Source organism: Nicrophorus vespilloides, unplaced genomic scaffold (assembly GCF_001412225.1).
Source record: "Nicrophorus vespilloides isolate i.1.1-1 unplaced genomic scaffold, Nicve_v1.0, whole genome shotgun sequence".
NCBI classification, from domain to species: domain Eukaryota; kingdom Metazoa; phylum Arthropoda; class Insecta; order Coleoptera; family Silphidae; genus Nicrophorus; species Nicrophorus vespilloides.
This window is the reverse complement of record NW_017096602.1, coordinates 526,463-548,291: the sequence shown is the minus strand read 5'-3', so window position 1 is coordinate 548,291 and position 21,829 is coordinate 526,463. Positions and strand designations below refer to the sequence as shown.

Here is a 21,829-nt window from a genome sequence, read left to right as displayed (position 1 = left end):
TTGTAAAGTAAGCATTGCTTTGCTATTTATGTGTGTGTGTTTTTTTAATTACAAATGTTACATTTCATTCGAAGCATGTTTTTGTTCTAAACTGAATGCGCGCAACGAAATGTAGTTCACGTGATTTAATAAGTAAGAATAAGATAAATAATGAATTGAATGAAATACGCCGACCTATTTGTAAACTGAACACGTTATGAACATAAAGCTAACGAATTCAATATAGAAAACTATAAATGGTCCAAAAAAGTAACGTTTTGTGCAATTGCAACTATAAAAAGGTTATGTCTAAGTATCATTAAATTACTTATATAATAGTAGAAACAGTCTAAATGAATTGAAAAGCATGACATTGTACTATAGATGCAAGTATTTATATAAAAGTTTTTTTTTTTAATAAATTTATTATTCACAATTTTCACAAGGCAACGAGTAAATATTTTTGGAACTGAATATTTTCCCATTGAAAACCTTCCAAATATATAATATAATATAAATAAATATTAATTTTAACAATAAAAGCAAAGAACTAAAATATTCTTCTAATTTTAAAATCTATAAGGGATAATGTTATACCTTTTTAGTCTAACTATTTCACTATTGTCTAATAAATGTATAGCTAGTGTATTGGGGTGCTTTTCTAACCGGTTTTGATATCGCTCTCTAAATATAGAGATTTCACTTTTCACGGTATTAATTTGGAGGTCATTGTTAGGCACATACCAGGGAGCTTGCACCAGGGTACGCAGACACTTTGATCGATAACGTTGAATTATGTCAATGTTTGAGTTGCTCGCTGTTTCCCAAAGCTGTATACCATAGGTCCACACCGGTTGCTGCCTTATATATTAAAATTTTGTTTTCTAGTGATAGCTGCGATATTCTCCCAATTAACCAGTATAATTTAGCGAATTTGATTCCTAATTGCTTACGTTTAGTTGTTATGTGTTTTTTTTCATGTAAGCCTGCGATACCCAGTTATTTCACATCATCAGCTTCTGGAATAATAATACAGTTTAAAATAACTGCAGGATAGTTTTCTTTTTAAGTGTAATTGTTACGTGACTCGATTTTACTTCATTCGTTTTAATTTGCCATTTCTTCAACCATTTTTCAATTCCATTCAAGAAATTTTGAAGTTCGTTTGTTCAAAGTATTGGGTCTGTATTTGATGCCAAAATTGCTGTGTCATCAGAATAAGTAGCATTCGATTGATAGTCTTTTTGTCGAAATGACATAAAATCACTTGTCGCACTATGTTTAAACTTCACAAAAATAAATTAAATAAAAAACAGTAAGAAATTTAGTGAGATAAAAAATTTCAGTTAATAACCTTTCGTATATACTATGGATGTAGTATAAAATATACATTATTATAACAATTCAAATATAGGTTGTATTTGTCTCTAAGGTTCCTTGCGCATCCTCCATAATTTGAGGGAATATTAAACAATGACATTTGGATCTTCCAGAAACTTCTTTCAGACTTTTTACGAAAATTTAAAATTAACACTTTTACATATTTTTAATATCAATTTTTAATTATCTATACATCATTATAATCTATAAATCTTTCTTCAACATTCAATTGAATGAAATATTCCATTTTTCCAGAATGTATAAGGTTTTTCGCCAAAAAAAACTTTTCAGGTGGTTATTATAAATTGACCTAGTTTTTTATGATTATTACTGCAAAAAACAATAATAATATTATTTATACTATTGTTTATTTCATCAAAACAAAAACACTCCTTGTCTCCTTTTATCTTTCTTTGAAAGATCCCTAACCTTTAATTATCCAAAGAATCCAACATCATATCATAATTTAAACGTAACATTTTATGTTTTGCTAAAGAAATTATCAATTTTTGTTTGGACAGTTAATTTTTGTATCACTATATATGTCCTTGTAACAAGTTAGACTTTTTAGAATTTTGTTCGTAACTCCAGGAGTTCATAAATCGAGGGATACTTCGGATACCTCGCATTTGTGAGTTCCATATACATTTAACAGTATGTTGCCTATTGATATTTCCAATCTATTGCAGTCCTTTTGGCAATCCTAAGAACTGATTTTGCAAGTGATCTATGTAGTAATTTATTTCTATTTCTACTGTTGTAGTAGCTTTTTTAATTGGATCTAGTTTGTACCTTTTTGTATTCGTTTTTATGGTTTTTTTGTGATAACCAAAATATTTCTAAATTATTTATATAAGAATAAGATTTATTACAATAGTTAATACATAATTGTAATATAATTTTATAGTAAATAAATAAACAATAAGCAAAGTAAATAAGCAATAAGTGTATATAGAATAATTTTAAAATATTTTTTTCCCAGAGCCTCCACCTACGACTTTCACGCATTAAATGCTATTTGTAATATATTATGCATATTATGTCTCATATGCATGCACATATTATTATTTTTTTTTAGTGCCAAGTATAAACCGCACATTTTGTAACAAAGCAATTATTCCACGTAATTATATGGGATACAAATTGATTGTGCAGAGACACAAAAATAATAAGGAGGGAAAAAATGTGCACAGAAAGAGGCTAATTTGAATATGCTCCATGCACATTCGTCCTTGCTTCGCCGTTTTTCCAGCAGCTCGAGTCACTAACTGGAGGAACCTTGCTGCCCGTTAGTCCAGACGCCGGTCATTCTTTTACCACCACTTTCCGAAACGCCTGCACATTTCACTTCGAACAAAGCGTAAAGTCAATCGATGCAAATTACATTTGCTGCACGTAAAAGGCTGAATGGAAATGGTCACCATTGGAGCAAAGAAACAGTCGAAGAGAAAAAAATAAACAATCAAATAGGATAAGAACAAAAAAAGAAGGGAAATAACCGGGAGTTGCATAAATGCGGTCGACCTAGAACTCCGCTTTATCCGGAAAGCTCTGCACGCCATTTTGTATTGGAAAATCCGAATCGGCGGGTGAAGGGAACAACATCTCGACCAATGGCCATTGCTTATTGAACTTCAACGCTCGTGACGAACATATTCTTGCATATCGTGTAACCATTATAAATAATGAAAAAAAAAATGAAAACGGTATAATTTATTTCTTAGTAATTTATAATGTCACCATTGCATGTATAACACTTTAATATTACTTATAGCGTGGTTTTACTCTGTATCATGTTTCATATACAGAATAGAATAATAAAGCATACATTGGTTTCAATTTATTATTTTCTTGATTATGACTATCAATTAATCTGTCAAATAACTGTCATTGTAAATTTGCCTGATTTTTAGAAAAATCAAACATTTTATTATAGTTTATAGTTCACTAAATAACCAATTATATTTTAGAATCAGTGTGAGAGGTAAAAACTTGTACAATTCAAAATAAATTACTTTTTGTATATGATTTAGTTTATTTTCTCAAATAATTATTAAATTTGACAGAATTGACGTAATCTAAGATCAATAAGACATTGCTTTACGTATCTATTAATTTTATTCAAATGGATGTTGAAAGCTTCAATTTCATAATTAGACAAAATTATGCCAAAGCTACTGTATAATCAAATTAGAAACAAGTTATGTAATAAAAATGTGTATAATTTTATTCGTATATTGACTAGAATAAAGCAAGTAACGTTTTGAGAAAATTATATATCAACATTTGGTTTTTTGTTCGTAAAAACTTCTAATAAATCTTTTAAAAGTAATATAAATTAGGTTATTAATTAATTAATTGTATCACTTAATTTGTTGTTACACAATTTTAATATAGTTTACAAATTGACTATTTAATTTGAAGCATTATTTCCTAATAACAATTATTAAATTATATTTATTTTACGTATAATTAACGACTGTAATTGGTCGTTTTGCATCAACGAAAAAAACTGTTTGCAATGTCACACGTTCCATGTTACGCACTTCGCGCTTCTGCATGCAGATGGACCTGGTAGTTCTATCGCTTATATAATACTTTTTTTTAGTAATTTCTTCGTTCCATCAAAATAATTAATATTTATATTTTTCATACTTACATAATTCTGAATATATTTATAATACGATATATAATACTGTTATTAAATACTATCAAATTATACTAAATACTAATATTGTCAAATTATTGTAGTCTGATGTGACATATTTGAACACTTGTATTAAAATATTTTGTTTATAAGTAATAAGGTTGAATATGGTAATAATGACAAATTATTGTACTATGATGTAACAGTTTTTGACATTTGTCATATGTCATAAAAACTGTCAATTTAGCATATTGTCAAATTATTGTACTGCGATATGACAGTTTTTTGAGACTTGTCATATGTCAAAAAAAAACTGTCACACGAAATGTTATAGTATTCAATACAACTTTAAGGTTTACAAACAGGTGTAGCTATCAAATTATGAATTTAAAATTTTCTTTGTTCTAAAAAAATAAATATAAATAATTATTTTTTAAATACTTATATATTACAATATTTTCTTTAAAAATCAAGAGGTTTAATATGCTAATACTGTCAAATAAGATACAGTAGAATTAACTGTGTTTTGACACTTACCATATGTCAAAAAAAACTGTCACATACAATTTTATATTATCAACTTCTTTGTTTGTCCAAAATAAATATAAATAATTATATTTGCAATACTTATATAATTATCAATAATATTTTACAGTATGTAACAGTTTTTAACACTTGTTTTTGTCATATGATAAAAAAAAATATTGCATGAAATAAAAACTATCAAATCAACAATTTCACATTTTGTATTTATATTTACAAATATTTACTGTAATTTTTAAAGTACACATGATCATTGGTTGTTATAAAATGTTTATAATAATAAACAACTAAGTTTATCCACCAAAAAGGAAGTCAACTGATATTTACTTGAAGTTATCACCCTTCCAAACTACTTCACCTTATCCACAAAGGAATAATATAATTGATAGTAATCTTTAGTAACAGAAAAAGTATCCACATCATGATTTTTTTTCATTTGAATCTATTATTATAATAAATGCATTCGCTTAAATAGTCTGGGTCATCTCAAGGTCGAATTTTTCTGAAGCCAAAAAAAAGTTATTATAAAAGGAATGCACGTTGTTTACAGAAAATGAATAGTTAATGAAATTCAAACATTTTACGTAAAAAGAGACGTCAAACTATAAAAATTGCGTACACAAATAAAGTTACATAATTCTTTGTGAAACCATCCACGGTTTTGGTTCCAAGAATGCGCATTTTTTACCATAACAAAATATTCAAATCGATCTCCGATTACTTTAATTATGTCCCACAGTTTTAAAAACAAAAAAAAAGAAAGGCCAATAATAGAATCAAAACGATGCGGTTATTAATGATTTTTTTTATTTCGCTACTTTCTAAATTCGTCTGAAAGGTGCACTTTAATTGGTTTTGGGTCAAGATTCATTTGAATACTAGAATATTAATAAATCATATATACTCTCTAAACTGCAGTTAAATAAATTTATTTACACAATTAATTATTCTTACAACATTCGTCGTTTCACGGGATTAGTGTAAACATAAAAGCCATGAATATAAAAAAAAAAGAAAAAACAACGAACAAAAGAATTGGAATTATGGGTCTATTAATATGCTTGAGGAATGTCAGGATTACAGAAACTTTACCCACGAGGTTAAAGAGCTTTACTTGTTCTTTATTGAAAAAAGAAAAATACAAGTCGATAGTTCTTTTAATTGTGACAAGTGCAGTTCTTCAAATGCAATTGTTGCGTATTTCTCTTTGATCTTAATGCAATATTTATATTTAAAGAATACAAATTTATTGCTAGGAAATAAATTCTGAACTATTAATAGTTTTAATAATTATATATTTTGAATGAATCAAATTAAAGTTGAACTGATAATTCTATTTTAATCAAATAATCACTTTTACTCGAATTTATCCTTGTTTTGTTTTGTTACAGAAATAAACTTATATTTTATAACTATAAGACTATAATTTGCGTAATTAATTCAGCTTGCAATTCTGCCGTGTTGTAGTATATAAAATATACAAAAAATAAACGTTTTTTTTTTGTACGTTGCATTATACAAGCGTGAGAAACGAGGTAACGATATTGCATATAACGTACACACGGATATAAAATTTAAAATTTTATTAAAATTATATAATTCTAAACATATTTTATACAAAAATACACGGAGAAATTATTTTAAAAATCTGTGTATGAAATATTATTATAAAATTATCATCAATTATTTGATACCACGAACTAAATTATTAGGTTGTTCGGAAAGTAATTTCGTAGATTTATCCCAAATATGAAGTTTTGAAAGGAAGTAGTTCCAAGTACCCATTAAAATTATTTGCATTATTGCATTTTACGTAATTTATTAGTAATAGAACACAACAAACAACACAACAAACGATGTTTTTAGACTTTTAGATGGTTCTATTATTATATTAGGTGAAGTAAAAAGTTTTGAGGAACCAAATTATAGTGATGTTCGAAAAGTAATTTCGTTTTCAAACAAAATATTGAGTTTTGAAACGATAGCAAATAATTCTAATATAGTATTATTATCATAATTATAGTATTCTCTTCACATTAATACTAGGGACCAAATTATTGAGATGTTTAGAAAATGAGATATCAATTAAAATCAAATAATTTCACATGAATTGTCGAAATTGATAAATAGTGAATAAAAAGGCTCGTTTAGATTAAATAATAAATAAGTTATCAACAAGAAAAATGAATATTTGTAACTCTTTACATATAAATAACACAAAGATAAAACACGTACACATTTTATAATTCAATGAAAGCAAAATCGTTAGATCAAAATCTTTATATTTATCTAAATAAGTTTGCGTTGTTTAGTTTTAATATATGAATTGTAAATATCGTACGGTCGTGCCAAGTGAGCCGAGTAATTCGGTGAACACTAATCATGACCGAGTGAAAATATTACCAGCAAACACTCGAATTACAACAATTTCCAATTCCGTCACCAAAAACTCGAACACGAATTACCCGTTTCGAGAACGTCTAATTAGATTTAGAAATACGCAAAATACAAATTAATGATATTAGTATTTAACGATTTGCAGTAATCATTCATCGACTGTATGTGATTTAATTTTAAGTGAGGTAATAGCGATTATGGACATGCTTTCTCTGTTTGTTATACAATTGCGTGGTATACTCGTATCTTCGTAATCAATTAGAGTTACCAACTTTTAGTTTATATTTCCAGTTATATTCGTATTTTGTTACGAGGTTTCGCTTCAAATTACTCATCGACTTCAAGGTCGATTATTTTAAGTGAAAGTGTATTGAGCTAAGACCATTACTAGAGTAAATGCTTCGTTCTATTTATCCTAAATTTTAAAAAAATATTAGTATTTCAATTCAATCCCAAAAGTTACTTAACTTTCTGCAGATGCATTATCAAATATTAAGAACCACAAAATTTCAAATATTTATATTTTTTGTTTGTTTGTTATTTTCCAGAAAGTTATAATTTATGCCATACAAGGCACAAAAAGCAATAATATTGTTTATTCGATTTCTAAATTTAAAATTACACTTTCACATTAAAAATCAAATAAATATCATTATGCGACGACACGACGAAAACCGAAATACTTTCAGCACCAAGACTAGAGTAATCTTACTGTTATGATAAATAAATATCTTCAAATTTGTATGAACAAACAAATTGAGATTTTTTTTTAATTATTTTCTACTTTCACTTTAATATTATAGATGGAATTCCCAAACCGCATCTTGTTTATAACATATTTTTTGTTGTTACTCCAACAAGTTTCTATTTCGCTAAGCAACTGAGTTTAAAAATGCAGCAATACCTCGATCTGTGCGGATTCACAACAGTGCGGATTGAAAATTTTAAAACAAACTAAATTTTAATTGAGTCAAATAAAATTAAATTCTAAATAAATAACACACAAAATTTAGTTTTTTTTTATACATAAATGTTTTTTTGCTGTTGTATACATGCAGTTTTATTGTCCTCGATTAGTTCGGTTTTAATATCCTAGATTAGTTCGGTTTTAAAGTCCTCAATTAGACCGGTTTTAAAGTCCTCGATTAGTCCGGTTTTAATGTCCTAGACTAGACCAGTTTTAAAGTTCTCGATTAGACGGTTTTTAAAGTCCTAGATTAGTCCGGTTTTAAAGTTCTCGATTAATTCGGTTTTAAAGTTCTCGATTAGTTAGGTTTTAAAGTCCTCGATTAGTTCGGTTTTTAAATCCTCGATTAGTCCGATTTTAAAATCCTGATTAAAGTCCTCGATTAGTTCGGTTTTAAAATCCTCGATTAGTCCGATTTTAAAATCCTGATTAAAGTCCTCGATTAGTTCGGTTGTAAAATCCTCGATTAGTCCGATTTTAAAACCCTGATTAAAGTCCTCGATTATTTCGGTATCAATATTGACTGTACCTAATACCCGCACTATACGAGGTATTGCTGTCAATATTTTTTCAAATCATCATTTATCACATATACTATATACTCTAATGTTTATATTGTCACTAAGCTATTTTGATCTAGTCACATGTACTCTCTACCATGCAAATTAATTACGAAAATAATTCAACACAATGTTTGCAAAAAAAAAGAGTAAAATTATGACAACGCACTATAAAGTGTTAATTGCGCAATTCATTATGTAATCACCTACGCTTTCCTTGTTATACTACTATTCATTGAGTACATGTTTGGCATTGAGTAAAAGCGGTTTATTCCAGGAATACATTTAAAAATTACATTTTTCTTGTAGTTCTAAAAATGCAATTACTTTTAAACGCAATTCATATAAATTGTAATTATACTTTCAATTTTTTATTAAATATAATATATACAACAAAAATCTATTGTATTAATCATATTTTATATTAAACTTTGTATAAATTCAAAGGAAAGTATACGCCTTTAATTATGTTTCAAAATCTAGATTTACATTGATTATTATATAGTAATCAACGTCTTTTCGATTTCACGCTTCATCCAAATTGATAGAGTTCTTTTGCGAATCGTGTTTTATATCCTCTAGAAAAAATCCCACTCCCATTGAAGTGCATCCATACAATTTTTCAATATAATTCCGAATTGAGCAAAACCTTTAGACTTTAGAAATTATTTATATGATTTATGAAATATTGCAGATAATAGCAGAAATATGTATTGGTTATGGTATGACAATTAAAGTTAAATAATTGGATTCTATAATAATGTAACGAAATAAATCGAAGATTTAAATAAATCCTTGATTTATTAAAATTGATTTATTTTATTGGTAGATACAATTTGTATATATGATATAATAAGCCATTAACCGAGGTTCTTCTGCTAATTTATTATATCTTTTTTTAATAGAAAACAATAAGATTTTTTATACAAAGTAATAGAGGAAAAACTTTAAATTATAATTTCAATTTAAATAATGAGAATATATTTCTATATAGAAAATATCATATGTTCTGTAATAATATCATTTTGTTTTACTATTCACTAATCAGTTAAAATATTGTATGAGACAGAAATAAATAAGTAAGAGTAAAATATTAATTCATTAATAATATTTGGAATATAATAAATACATTTTTGTTAGGTATTTATCTTAACTCAATTCTACATTTATTTACATAAATCAATTCTATTGAAACCTTTAATTTTTCAATTTTTTTTTTTCGATTTATTAGCGGATATTGCCAAAAATAAAACACACCCATTTACAAAAACTTAGTAAACATTATCTAAAATGTTTACAACAAATTCCCATTCGACTATTTAGGTTAAAGTATGTCGAGGTTTCTTAAAACAATCTTATGTTATATAATAATGACTAAATTATTTAATATGTATCTAATCTTAGATGCATTTGATATGCATATTAGTAATCAAAGCACGATTAACACTGTAAATTTTTGTGTCTTTCAACAATGAGATTAAAAATACTATACTTTCAAATGCAGAATATTCTTTCAAACAATATTGACTAAGTGTAAAGATTAATGAGATAATTTTATTGAAGATTAAGTACATTGAGAAGAAACTTCAATCGTATTTGGAAATGACCTGGTTGTATTTTACTTAAACCCACATTTTTAAGTTCTTCATTTGGCTATCTGCAAATCTGATATTTTCTATGATGATATCAAAGATTTGAAATCTCGTAACCGTGAGAGAGTTATTTTAGATTAAGGAAATGCAAAAACGTCATTTTATATTGCAATATTTATAAATATTCAGAGAAGATTTGGATTTTATATGTTACTTATTTTATTTTTGTCTCATATATTATATAAGATTTAATTAATTAATAAATAGTAAATCAATAATAGACAAATGATATGATTAAAAAACGTAAGTTTTTGTATATTCTCATTATCCCTATTTTAATTGAAATTAACTACATAAAATTTAGGTAATAGAGTAAATATTCAATAGTATTTTAAATTATAATAGAAACTACAAATAGAAAAATAATAACATCTAGAAAAAATAGATATTTTTCTCTAAGAAAATATTATTTCAAAAACTGTAAATAAAGTTAATTAGTTCATTTACTGTATGTATAATAGTTTAATTTAGTTATTTAAATACTAATCAATTATCAAGCCTATTGATAAAATCTTATTAACATTATTTTAACTGTTTTTGTTTTAAATTATTTCCTAAATTAAAACAAGTTATACATATTAGTAAATAACTTTATGGTAAAGAAGTATACTGCGTCCAATTATTTTTATAAGCTTCTAGAATCTAGATTATCTTAGTGACATGAGATTAACGCTTGTCAATGATACCAACTATTAATTAGAAATAGTAATGTGATGATCAATTGCAGTTGTCAATTCAGTTTCAGTTGGTACATCTGATTTACATAATTTATTCACTATTAAGGGTTAATGAAAGTTCGCAATTCATTAATCAAATGTCCAATATTCTTCCATTTCTAATTAAATTTAATAAATAATTAACTTATTAAGTTTAATAAAATATTTAGTAAAAAAAGTGTTTCCGGTTTATGTAAATAACAATAATTAAAGAATATCTTTTTGAAAGTCTTAAGCCAAATGTCAGATATTTTATAATTCTTTGAACGTGTTAGAAAGTTTTTTTTTTCAATTGGGATTTAAATAATCTTGATTATCTTTAAATTGATTGATCTTTCTCTCTCTTTGCTATCGAAGTTATGTAAATAATGGTTTTCTGCATCAAAGTGAGATGGAGGTTGCGAATATTAAAAATTACGAAAGACTCAATTAGGGGCGCAAAGTGAAAATCTACATAAAATTGCCAAGGCCCGTATGAAGTAACATTAATTAAGAGCAATAAAGTCCGATCGATTAAAAAGCTGCAAACTAACTAACTAGCACAAAATTTCCCCAATGTCAAAAAAAATGGGGGATTCGAGAGAGGGTTGAGCGGTTCTTTGGCCTGCGGGGATTGGATGCAACATCGACGTGGGCGTGAAAAGAAGTGGTAAAAATCGTGACCAGAAGGAGACAGATGCACGCCGATTTGCACACGCAAAATATGAATAATGAACGAAATGTTTGCCCACTCTACCAACTTCCTTCCGAAATTCCCAGATTCCCGCCGCGACCATTCGGCGGCGCCACTATCGCACGTTTAAAGAGAGATTGGTTTCACACTCCAACATTCAGTTGCTATCTCAGTAACGGGCAGTGTCCATCACTCTGTGAGTGTGCGGTTAAGTTTCGTTTTATTAATAATCAACGGTGAGTAAAAAGCACTTAGTTAAGTTTAGGTTAAGTTAGTTTCTTTCAAACTTGAGCTACCAAATTCAACAGTTCGCTAAGTACACGCGCCGCTTAAGTTGAGAGCGCGCGCGCATCTTTTCGTAACGATACTTGAAGAAATATATGAATTAAAAGAAATCTTCAAGTAAAACTTGCAATATTTTCATTCCGAAGTAATTAAATGAAAGCAATTCGCGCTGCGAAACGAGGAAGAAATCATTAGTTGGTAGTAAGAAAGTCTTTGGACTGCTGCTGCTGCTACGATTTCGCATAACAATCGAGAGCAGGAAACTTCGACAACTTTTCTCGCACATGCATCCACACGCAAAGCCTAAACATTCTCGCCTGTTTTAATTGTCAACCATTTATCAAACACTATCTATTATACTGTTTAATTCACTGTAATTATTTGTAACCGAGTCAACCGTGAAAGCGCACCATTGTCGAACGACTCATCAACCTTTCTTTGCAATCAATTTTAAAATCTACAAATTGCAGTGCAATTTGTTACCCTTTCCAAAATTTCTATTTCTAATACATTTAAAAACTTATATATTATAAATAAAATTGTTTGAAACATTGATATGTTTTATACATAATAAATTATTCTTTTACATTTTCTTAAAAAAAACATTCATAAACATTTCTAATCCGTATAATTTTCCTAATTTATATATAAAATCTTATATATTTTCTTCAATTTTCTTATTTCATTGTTCCTAATTCACATGATTATCGTAATCGTATGTATATACAATATTTAGATATTAATATCTCATACGTAACAAAACACTAAATTCTTCATAATTAATCATTGTTTGAGCCTTTTTTAACACTTTACTTAATTGTAATTAATCTTTGATTTTTTCATTTATTTAACACTCCTATGTTTTCTTCATCATTCTGTCTATTTTTCATGATAACTTATTTGTATATAAACTAAGTCTAAATTTCCACTTTTATTAATTGTCTTTCTATTTCACGTGATATTCTTAACTTAATTGTATATATGATACATGAGTATATAGCATTCATAATACATTACTATTTAGTCATCATTTTTTCTTACATTCTTTAATATTTCCAAAGTTTCCTATAATTTTCTTCCTTCGTTCTTTCTATTTCATATATTCATCATAACTTCTTTGTATATAAAACTAACTAATGTATTATTATATTCAATTCGCATCAAATTTTAATAACTTTTACTTTCTTTTCTAACATTTCTACGTTTTCTTCAAATTTCTTGTTTCATTCTGTCTAATTTACTTAATCATAATAACATATTTCTATATATAACAATGTAATATAAAATTATATAAGATTTTTTTACTTCTATTCTTTCTTTCTTTCTGCATTCGAAGTTTATCATAACTTATTTGTATATAAAACAATCTAATCTAATATATAATTTTATGCTATTTTCAGTAAACAAATTTTAATAAGTTTCAACATTTCCACGTTTTCTTCAATTTTCTTCTTCCATTCTTTTACATATTTCACATAATCATCGTAACAAATGTATATAAAATAATTTAATTTATAATTTTCCATACTATTGTTATTAAGTAAATTGGATTTTTTACTTCCTTCTTATTAACATTATCACGTTTTTCTTCTTTCTTTATTTCCTTATTTCTCAAATAATCATCATACATTATTTGTATATAATAAATGTACATATTTCATCCATATAGACAAAATAAGTAATTCTTCTTAATTTCTGTAATCTTTCGTCTTCACATATCATTTTAAACAATTAACTTAACATAAACTTAAAATAAAGTTAATGTTTAATATCTAAATCTAACCTGTTTCTTCGTTTCATCAATTATTAAGTTGCTAACCAAAACAATGCATTAGAAATTTAAAATGCAATAATGTCTAGTTGTTTTTAAACTTGAAACGCGAGGATTCGGCATACCTCGATTTTACGTTTTTCGAATACCAAATGAACCGTGATTCAACTGTTACAATCACGGTGTCAAAATAACAAGATTTATTGCGTAATTTCCATATCATATTTCATTGTTACTATATGTTTAAATTAAAAAAAAAAACTAGCAAAAACGTGTTTTACTATACGCAACATTATGTTTTTTTCTTTATATAACTTCCTTAAAAAAATACGAGTTACATAAATCTTACAATTGTTATGAGCTGAACTATATTTAGATTGAAGTTATATTTATTTATATTTTATAATATTCGTGAGTAAATTGACTAAAAAAAGTACTTGAAAAATAATTAATCTATAAAATTTCATAATTAAAATATTATTTAATGATGTATTATTATTAGTGCAGTAAAAATCTTAATATGTGTCATATCATTATTAATAGTTCATATTTATGCACGTATATATAATATAATTTCAATGAAATCATTTCCTTGTTTCGTCCATTAGCATTCAAAAAAAAATGCGCAATTCAATTGATTAAGTATTGAGCAAGTCCTGATCGGCATTGAATGTTTTACCAAGAAAATTACGATTTATGTGCTGTTTTCTCTAATTCGTATCGCGCTCTCAATTGCCCAACATCATTTACAATTCACTTCGATTATTGTGTTCTTACCTCTTCCTTGTTATTTAACGCAAAATGCATACAAATTTATTTTCAATGAGTGTACTTATTTCATACATAATAATTTGTACTTTTCAAATACTATATTTGTAATAGATTAACAGCATGAATGTAATCCATAACTTTTAGTTCATTAATAATAAATTTATTTGTATTTTTTATTCATTCAATAATTTACCAATAAATATAATCTAATAATTAGATTAATTGAGTCACTAATCTTTATTACTTTTTATTTCTTTACCATTCTTTTCTTGAACTTTTATCTTACATGTTTAAATAAATTGCTATACTGAATACCTTTATACTTTGACATATATAACTTATCATTATTTACGTTTTTTTCTCACATACCAACATTCCATTTTTTCTGTCTTTTACTTAATCATAATATAATCAACCAATTTGCATGTATTTTCTCTGCATAATTAAACCACTCCCATCATTTCTTTTAAACTTATATAATACATGATTATATCTGTAAAAAAAACATAAAAATTTACTACATTTTCTAAATTCTTCTTATTTTATATATTTTTTCTTCCTTCTTTATCACAAATATCATTACATAATTGTACATCAATCTATATCACATTTGTAAATATTTGTATTTGTAATCGTCACAATTTATTTCTTACATTCTTTCTATTTTACATAACTAATCAAAATCTGTTATAAAATTCTATTTTTCTTCACCTTTTTCTCTTATTTCATTTTCTATTTAGATCATTTTCACATATAAAACATTAAAAAAAACTTGCAAACTGAAAATGTGCACTATTCAACACTTCTTTCTTCAATTTCTTTCGTAACTCCAGACTAATTTCTCCATTATCTGTTTATTACCAAACCGATATTTAGCAATTTCTCTTCTATAATTTGAACGCAATTACTATTTTGTAATACCGAAACACTCTTATACCTAAACGTATTTCGTTTCATATATTTTTTTTAATTCGTTCTTTGCACTCTCTAATATTTGGGGCACAAATATTAAAATCGTTGCGTAACTATTCCTATGGCAGTTTTTTTTATTTTCATTTCAATTTCAGCTCACCACTTTATTGCCAATTCCAAATAACGCATTTTTTACGACGCTTAAACAATATTATTATTTATTTTTATTTATTACTCTTTCGTTATGAAATGACCAGTAAAAAATCTTTGTTTCTTTACATTCATTAAAAATGATGTCGGTTATTATTTTTATTATTAATAAATCAAGAGTTTTACTTTTGCTTTTACGCAATTCATTATTTACTATTCATTAAATAATACATTAATTTTTATAGATTATTTCATAATTCTCTGGAAGATTTTAATTACCTTCATCATTTACTATTTTACAAAAACTTTGTTTATTATAATACTTTATTAATTATAACTAATTTTCACAATAATTTTCAAGTAATCACTTCTATATCATCATAAATTCTTACACCGGAATTTCATTACCTTAGAAAATACAAATCTTTACTTTTCACTCATTAAATTCACCTTCTCTAGTCGTACTAACTCGCATTTAACTAATTAAATTCATACTATTCTAAATTATGTCCTTTTTATTACCAATTTGTTACATTTAATTACCTTTTTACTCATTATTTCCTTGCGTTAAATCTCACCATTTCTGATTCTCTTATTTTCTTTGTTTTCATAACAATCTCATTAAACTAATACAAAGTTTCATAATATGTACATCTATATATTAAACAACTATTTCTAAATTTTCATTAACAAAAATGTATGATAAACAACTTGTAATAACTTATCAATTTATTAAATTAAATTTCTTTAATTAATTAATTTTTAATTACATCTTTACTTCTGATTTCCTTATTTCTTTTGTTTTCATAACAATTTCATTAAACTAATACAAAGTTTCATAATATTTACATACTTCTATTGCATTTATCAATTAGTCAAATATTTCTAAATCTTCATTAACAAAAATTCACGATAACAACTTTTATTAACTTATGAATTTATTACATTAAATTGATTTAATTAATTTCTTAATCACTACTTAATTCGTTTAAATCTTGCCATATCTTTATTTCTGATTCTCTCATTTCTTTTGTTTCCATAGCAATCTTATTAAAGTAATACAAATATTAATAATATTTTCATATTTGTATTACATTTATCAATTAGACAATTATTTTTAAATCTCCATTAACTTCCTCAAACTTCCTTCTTATAAATCTCATCATATCTTTACTTCTAAGTCTCTTATTAAATATGTTTTCATAACAATCTCATTAAACTAACACAAAGTTTAATAATATTTACATAATTGTAATAAATGTATTAGGCAATTACTTCTAAATCTTCATTAACTTCCTCACAATTTCATTCCATTAAATCTCACTGTATCTTTATTTCTTTTGTTTTCATAACAATCTAATTAAGTGAATACAAAATTTGATAATATTTATACATTTGTATTACATTTATCAATTTGACAATTATTTCTAAATCTTCATTAACAAATGCATGTTAAACTTCTTGTTAACTTTAAATATTCTCATTAACTTTAATTCATATCTTCACTCTACTTATTGCCTTGATACTACAATAATATTGTATAAAGCTGACTAAAAAAATAACATACTTTATAAGAATTACTGTACAAAATCATCTTCAATCTCTTTTCACTTTCCTTTCTTAATAATAAACATTTGTAAAGTAATAAACGATTATTTTATAAATAATTTATTTAACTTGCAATCAATCTCAATAAAATCACATACTTGAGAAGTTACTTGACAAATAACGCGTTGTGACGTTATTTGTCAAGTAACTTCTCAAGTACGAATCTAGTTACTTGCAAATTATGTGAGAAAGAATAGCATATTTGGCTAGAGATTAATCGATTTTATGTGAATGTATAAAACTAATTGTTGCTCCAGTTCAACAATGGTCATCCATCCATGTAAATATTTCTTAACGACTTTTAGCGTAAATATATCAATCAACATATTTCATTTATAAATCATGTATAATTATAGTTTATATACCTTAAATATTAATGAATAATATTGATTGTAATAAGTAAAGCACTTTAAGGTAATTCAAAATTATTAGCAAAGACATTTCATTTATTGGACATTCCATTTATCCATTTAGCAAGCATGACATTTCCATCTGAAATATTCTCATCCTGTTGTTAGAAGAGAGTTCTGTTTATTTTCGGTTTATCACGAGATTCACTCATCTCTTCCTTGGAATATTTCCTCCGCAATTTCGCCTCTCACTCGACCGGACGGACGGCGGGCATTGTTTGTCCCGTAGACGTCTGCAGCAGTGAACGCGCGGTTTCACTTTCTTTTTCGCCGCACGTCGTCCATTGCGAACCCAAACCGAAAGAAATTTCACCTGAACTAAAAAAAATAAAAATAAAAAACGCAGCACGTTATAAATAATATCATCGAAGTCGATGGCATATTTTCAAAACCACAACAAAAAAAAAAGAAGAACTTTAACGAACGACAATGAGCGCGGAAACAAATGATACACATTAGACGAGGTGTTTCACGCGATCGAATTCGAATTTTTTGTTTTGAAACTTAAATAAAAATTGTTATGGAAAATTTTAGAAATTAAGAAAGTTTTCTATTGGCTTTCGGATATCACTTTTTTTTTCTTCTTCTTTCGTTATTAGAAGATAATGTTGACTTTTACCGCTCGCGACGTTAATTGATTAATCTGAACTGACTTTCTCGATTCACGAATTTATCTCTTTCTTTGATTACAAATTCAATATAAATCACATACTTTTTCAATTTCTTTCATTACAATTTTTATATAAATCGTATATAATATTAATTGTAGATATGTTTTTAAATGTTATTGATTAATTTAAGTAATTTTATGATAAAATCTTATGAAAGTTATGCAGAAAAACTGTGGTCTATAGTTTTATATGTATACATTAAATTTTACTTTGTAAAAACTAGAATAACTTTAACGAAATCACTTAATACTTAGAGTTTTATAGACTTGAGATTAAATTTACAAATTAGCAAATCTTAATGTTTTTTTTTGTAAATATTATTTAATTATCAATTATTTAATTACTAAAGTCTTTGGATGCATTATAAAAGTAACTAATAAAAAAACTGTTAAAATTTTATTTGTCAATAATGTATTTGGCCTATTACGAAACCCTCTTCATATTAGTAAAAGTGTGCATTCGATTATCAAATCATAATAGCATAACAAAAAACAGCATGAAAGAGAAATAAGTAGTCGCACTTGGTGGGAGTAGTTCGCGCCTTACACTTTCGTTGCTGCCTCGACTACAAACAACAACTACAAAAAAAAAATACTTTCAGGCCGGATTTGGTCCACTTAAGCATATTCGATCGTCCTTGCGCAAGGACAACCACGTATAAGCTTGTAATAAATTCTTATTTTTCTTTTTTCGTTTCTGACGATTGCAACAAAACTACTACTACTATTTACATCTTTCTTTTACGTGTTTTTTTTCTTTACGTTTAAGTTTGCGTATTAGAAACTGGTGAATGGCCGCACAACATTTCGTTCTTATTATAATAACCTTATGGCACAGAAGCGGATCGGTAATTAATTGATTTGGGTCAGAACACTATGGGAAATTGCTGCCCACCGAACTTATATAACTCGCTAGGAATTCATTAATTGAGTAATTAATTTGTGCGGTGATTTAGATTTTTTTTTTATATATATATAATTTCATAACGGCCTATATTTATGTACAATCTATTCGTTGCGAACATTCTGTGAATTATCGCACTTTTTGACAATTATAGGAAAATGTCAAATGGAAATTTCCCTTAGTTACGTAATGATAACAACGTGTAGTGCATGTGTTTTAAGTAAAGTAAATTAAGTAGTTAGAAAGTAGTTTCAATTGTTTTTTTTTTAACTACCTTCTGTTTAATTCAGAAACTTCATCTAGTGTTTATATTTACTGAACATTTTACACTTATTTGTATCATATGAAGAACGCATGTTGTTTCTTACTTATCTTACAATAATCTTTAAAAGCTTTAAGTAAGTTTTGTTACAATAATTGAGACCTGTTTATATCCAAATTTTAATGAATTACAGCAATACCTCCCATAGTGCGGCTTCGATCAGTATAGATTCATTATAGTATGGTTTGAAAATTTCACTAAACTTTCATTGAACTAAATTTTAATTGAATGATTTTTTTCATTATACTCGTGACTATGCGGTTTTAAAGTCCTTGCTTAGTGCGGGATATTAGTGTAACCGCACTGTGAGAGGTATTGCTTTATTTCTTTAGCAAATCATTAAAAAATATATTGAACATCTTCCAGAGATGAAGATTTCTTAAATTTGTTTTATCATACGGTTTAGTACTTTAATATAAAGTAACATAAATAATTGTGTACTTTATCAGTTATTACACAATATCGATTAGTTAAATAATTTAGATCTTTTTATATCATGTTTACAATAATTATTTCACAATAATTTAACTTAATTCGATTTTCTTATGATGATAAATCATGTACATGTCGATTTTTCAATTCAAAGAATATTTGAATTAATAAAATAAAGAAAGGTGTAAAAAATGTTTACCTAGGAAATAACTTTTTAAACCGCAAATTGTATTATTGTCACTTGCATTTCTTTTCTTAATGAAGAAATATCTTCGGTAACTTTTCTTTTCCAATATTTTTTAAACAGTTTTGCTGCATTTTAGGAAAAAAAAACTTCATTTCCTTCTTTCAATGAAGCAAAGTTTATAATTATTAACAACGTTTCCGTTACAATTTATTTAGTTCACTATATTAGTTGGTTAACTATGTAACTTTATGAATCATCACTGTTCATTTAATACGATTGATTTTAAATTATGAATAAAATTAAATGCAAAATAAAAAATATAAATTATTAATCAGTTTTTTTTTATTCTCATATTTTTCATACTTTTTTGTAATGAAAAACGTAAAATAAATATGTAATTAATTTATATAATTGATGAATGAAATGTTGAGTATTACAAAGAAAGTGTATTTAATAAACTTATTCAATTTAAATCTAATTATATTAATATGTATTGCATGACTGGAAGCTATTTATACATGCACCATCGATACAAAACGAGAAGCCAACAACTAACTGCACAAATTGCATTTATATCTGATAATCAATTATAATAAGCCGCACACGGATTGGTCGGAGTGAAAATGCGGAAGACATCGCGTGTGTGTTAATATACCGGAATACCATTTCAGAAGAGCTCTTCAAGATGATGATTCTTCCCATAATCATCTGTGTCACTAATACGAACAACAACCATACATACATTTTTTTTATAATTGTCTTTTGCATACATCTGACCATCAGCATTATTATTTAAATGATTGCCGCCCTCCCATTATATTCATATGCAACGCGGACAACGGTCTTTGTTTTCTCGCCGGCAGCATTATCTACATATTAAGTTCTCGCTTTTCTTTCGTTATTATCTTTACTTTATTTCTTATATTGTTGCGTCCGCCGTTTCTGTAACGGGGCCACCGTGTAACTAATTAATTCCACATGCGGAACACCGATGTTTAGGTAACTTTGTTTACCAACAACCCAAGCAGAAGGAAATCCAACATGCTTTTCTTACTCAATCCGAATAAAATTAACTCCAAAGAAGATCTCACTGTTCTTTTATTATATATTATTCACATACTCAATATTCTGTCAGTAGTTCATAAATTTGATTATTTCAATAAATCTTCTTTCATAACTGTTTTTATTTCAATCATATATTTCAAAAATTTTTTTTGATTATTATGAAATTTAAATTTCATTGACTTCTGTAGACATTTTATTTAATATTTCAATATTTCTAGTTTATTTGCATAATTTGGTAATAATATAAATCGAAGATGAAACGATGAAATTTAAATATTTATTTATTTCTAAATTGTTTATTACGAAATAAACTTTCGTTTTCGAAATGATGAATTTAGTAATTCTTTTAGTTATTTATGTCACGTATATGTTTAATTGATTTATTCCTTTGCTGAAATCAAATTTCATGATATCTTATTATAATTAATTTAAAATAATTATAAAAGTTAATTACAAATGGACGGTTTTATGCAATATTTTTAATATTACACCAATTAGTTTATACATATACGTTAATTAAAGAACAATTTTGCTAAATACTTTAGACATATGTAATTCAATAGGTGAATACGAAGTGAAAGGAAAATCCCGACACGAAGATATATTATAATATTTATGGGAGAGACTCGCCTCTACATATTTACACTATTCAAACGAGAACAACAAAAGTAAACCACCGTTGATCAAGAAGCATCTCTGTAATCCTTACGTAACACGCACCATCAGCTTCCATTACACTTATGTATCTCGACTTGTTTATGACTACTGTTGTTGTTGTTCTTCGCTTTTTCTCCCTTCTTCTTCTTCGTCAATGTCCAAACCGTTTCG

General features: G+C 26.4%; 1 protein-coding gene across 1 annotated transcript in view; it reads left to right on the top strand.

Annotated features, from left to right (window-relative positions):
• The first annotated feature begins 11,679 nt into the window (after window positions 1-11,679).
• The window catches only part of LOC108557591 (papilin-like), a 30,919-nt gene continuing 20,769 nt past the window's right edge, over window positions 11,680-21,829 (top strand). The window contains exon 1 of the mRNA XM_017914179.1: window positions 11,680-11,750. The gene's annotated coding sequence lies outside the window, so the exon portion shown is untranslated. The remainder of the gene's footprint in view (window positions 11,751-21,829) is intronic.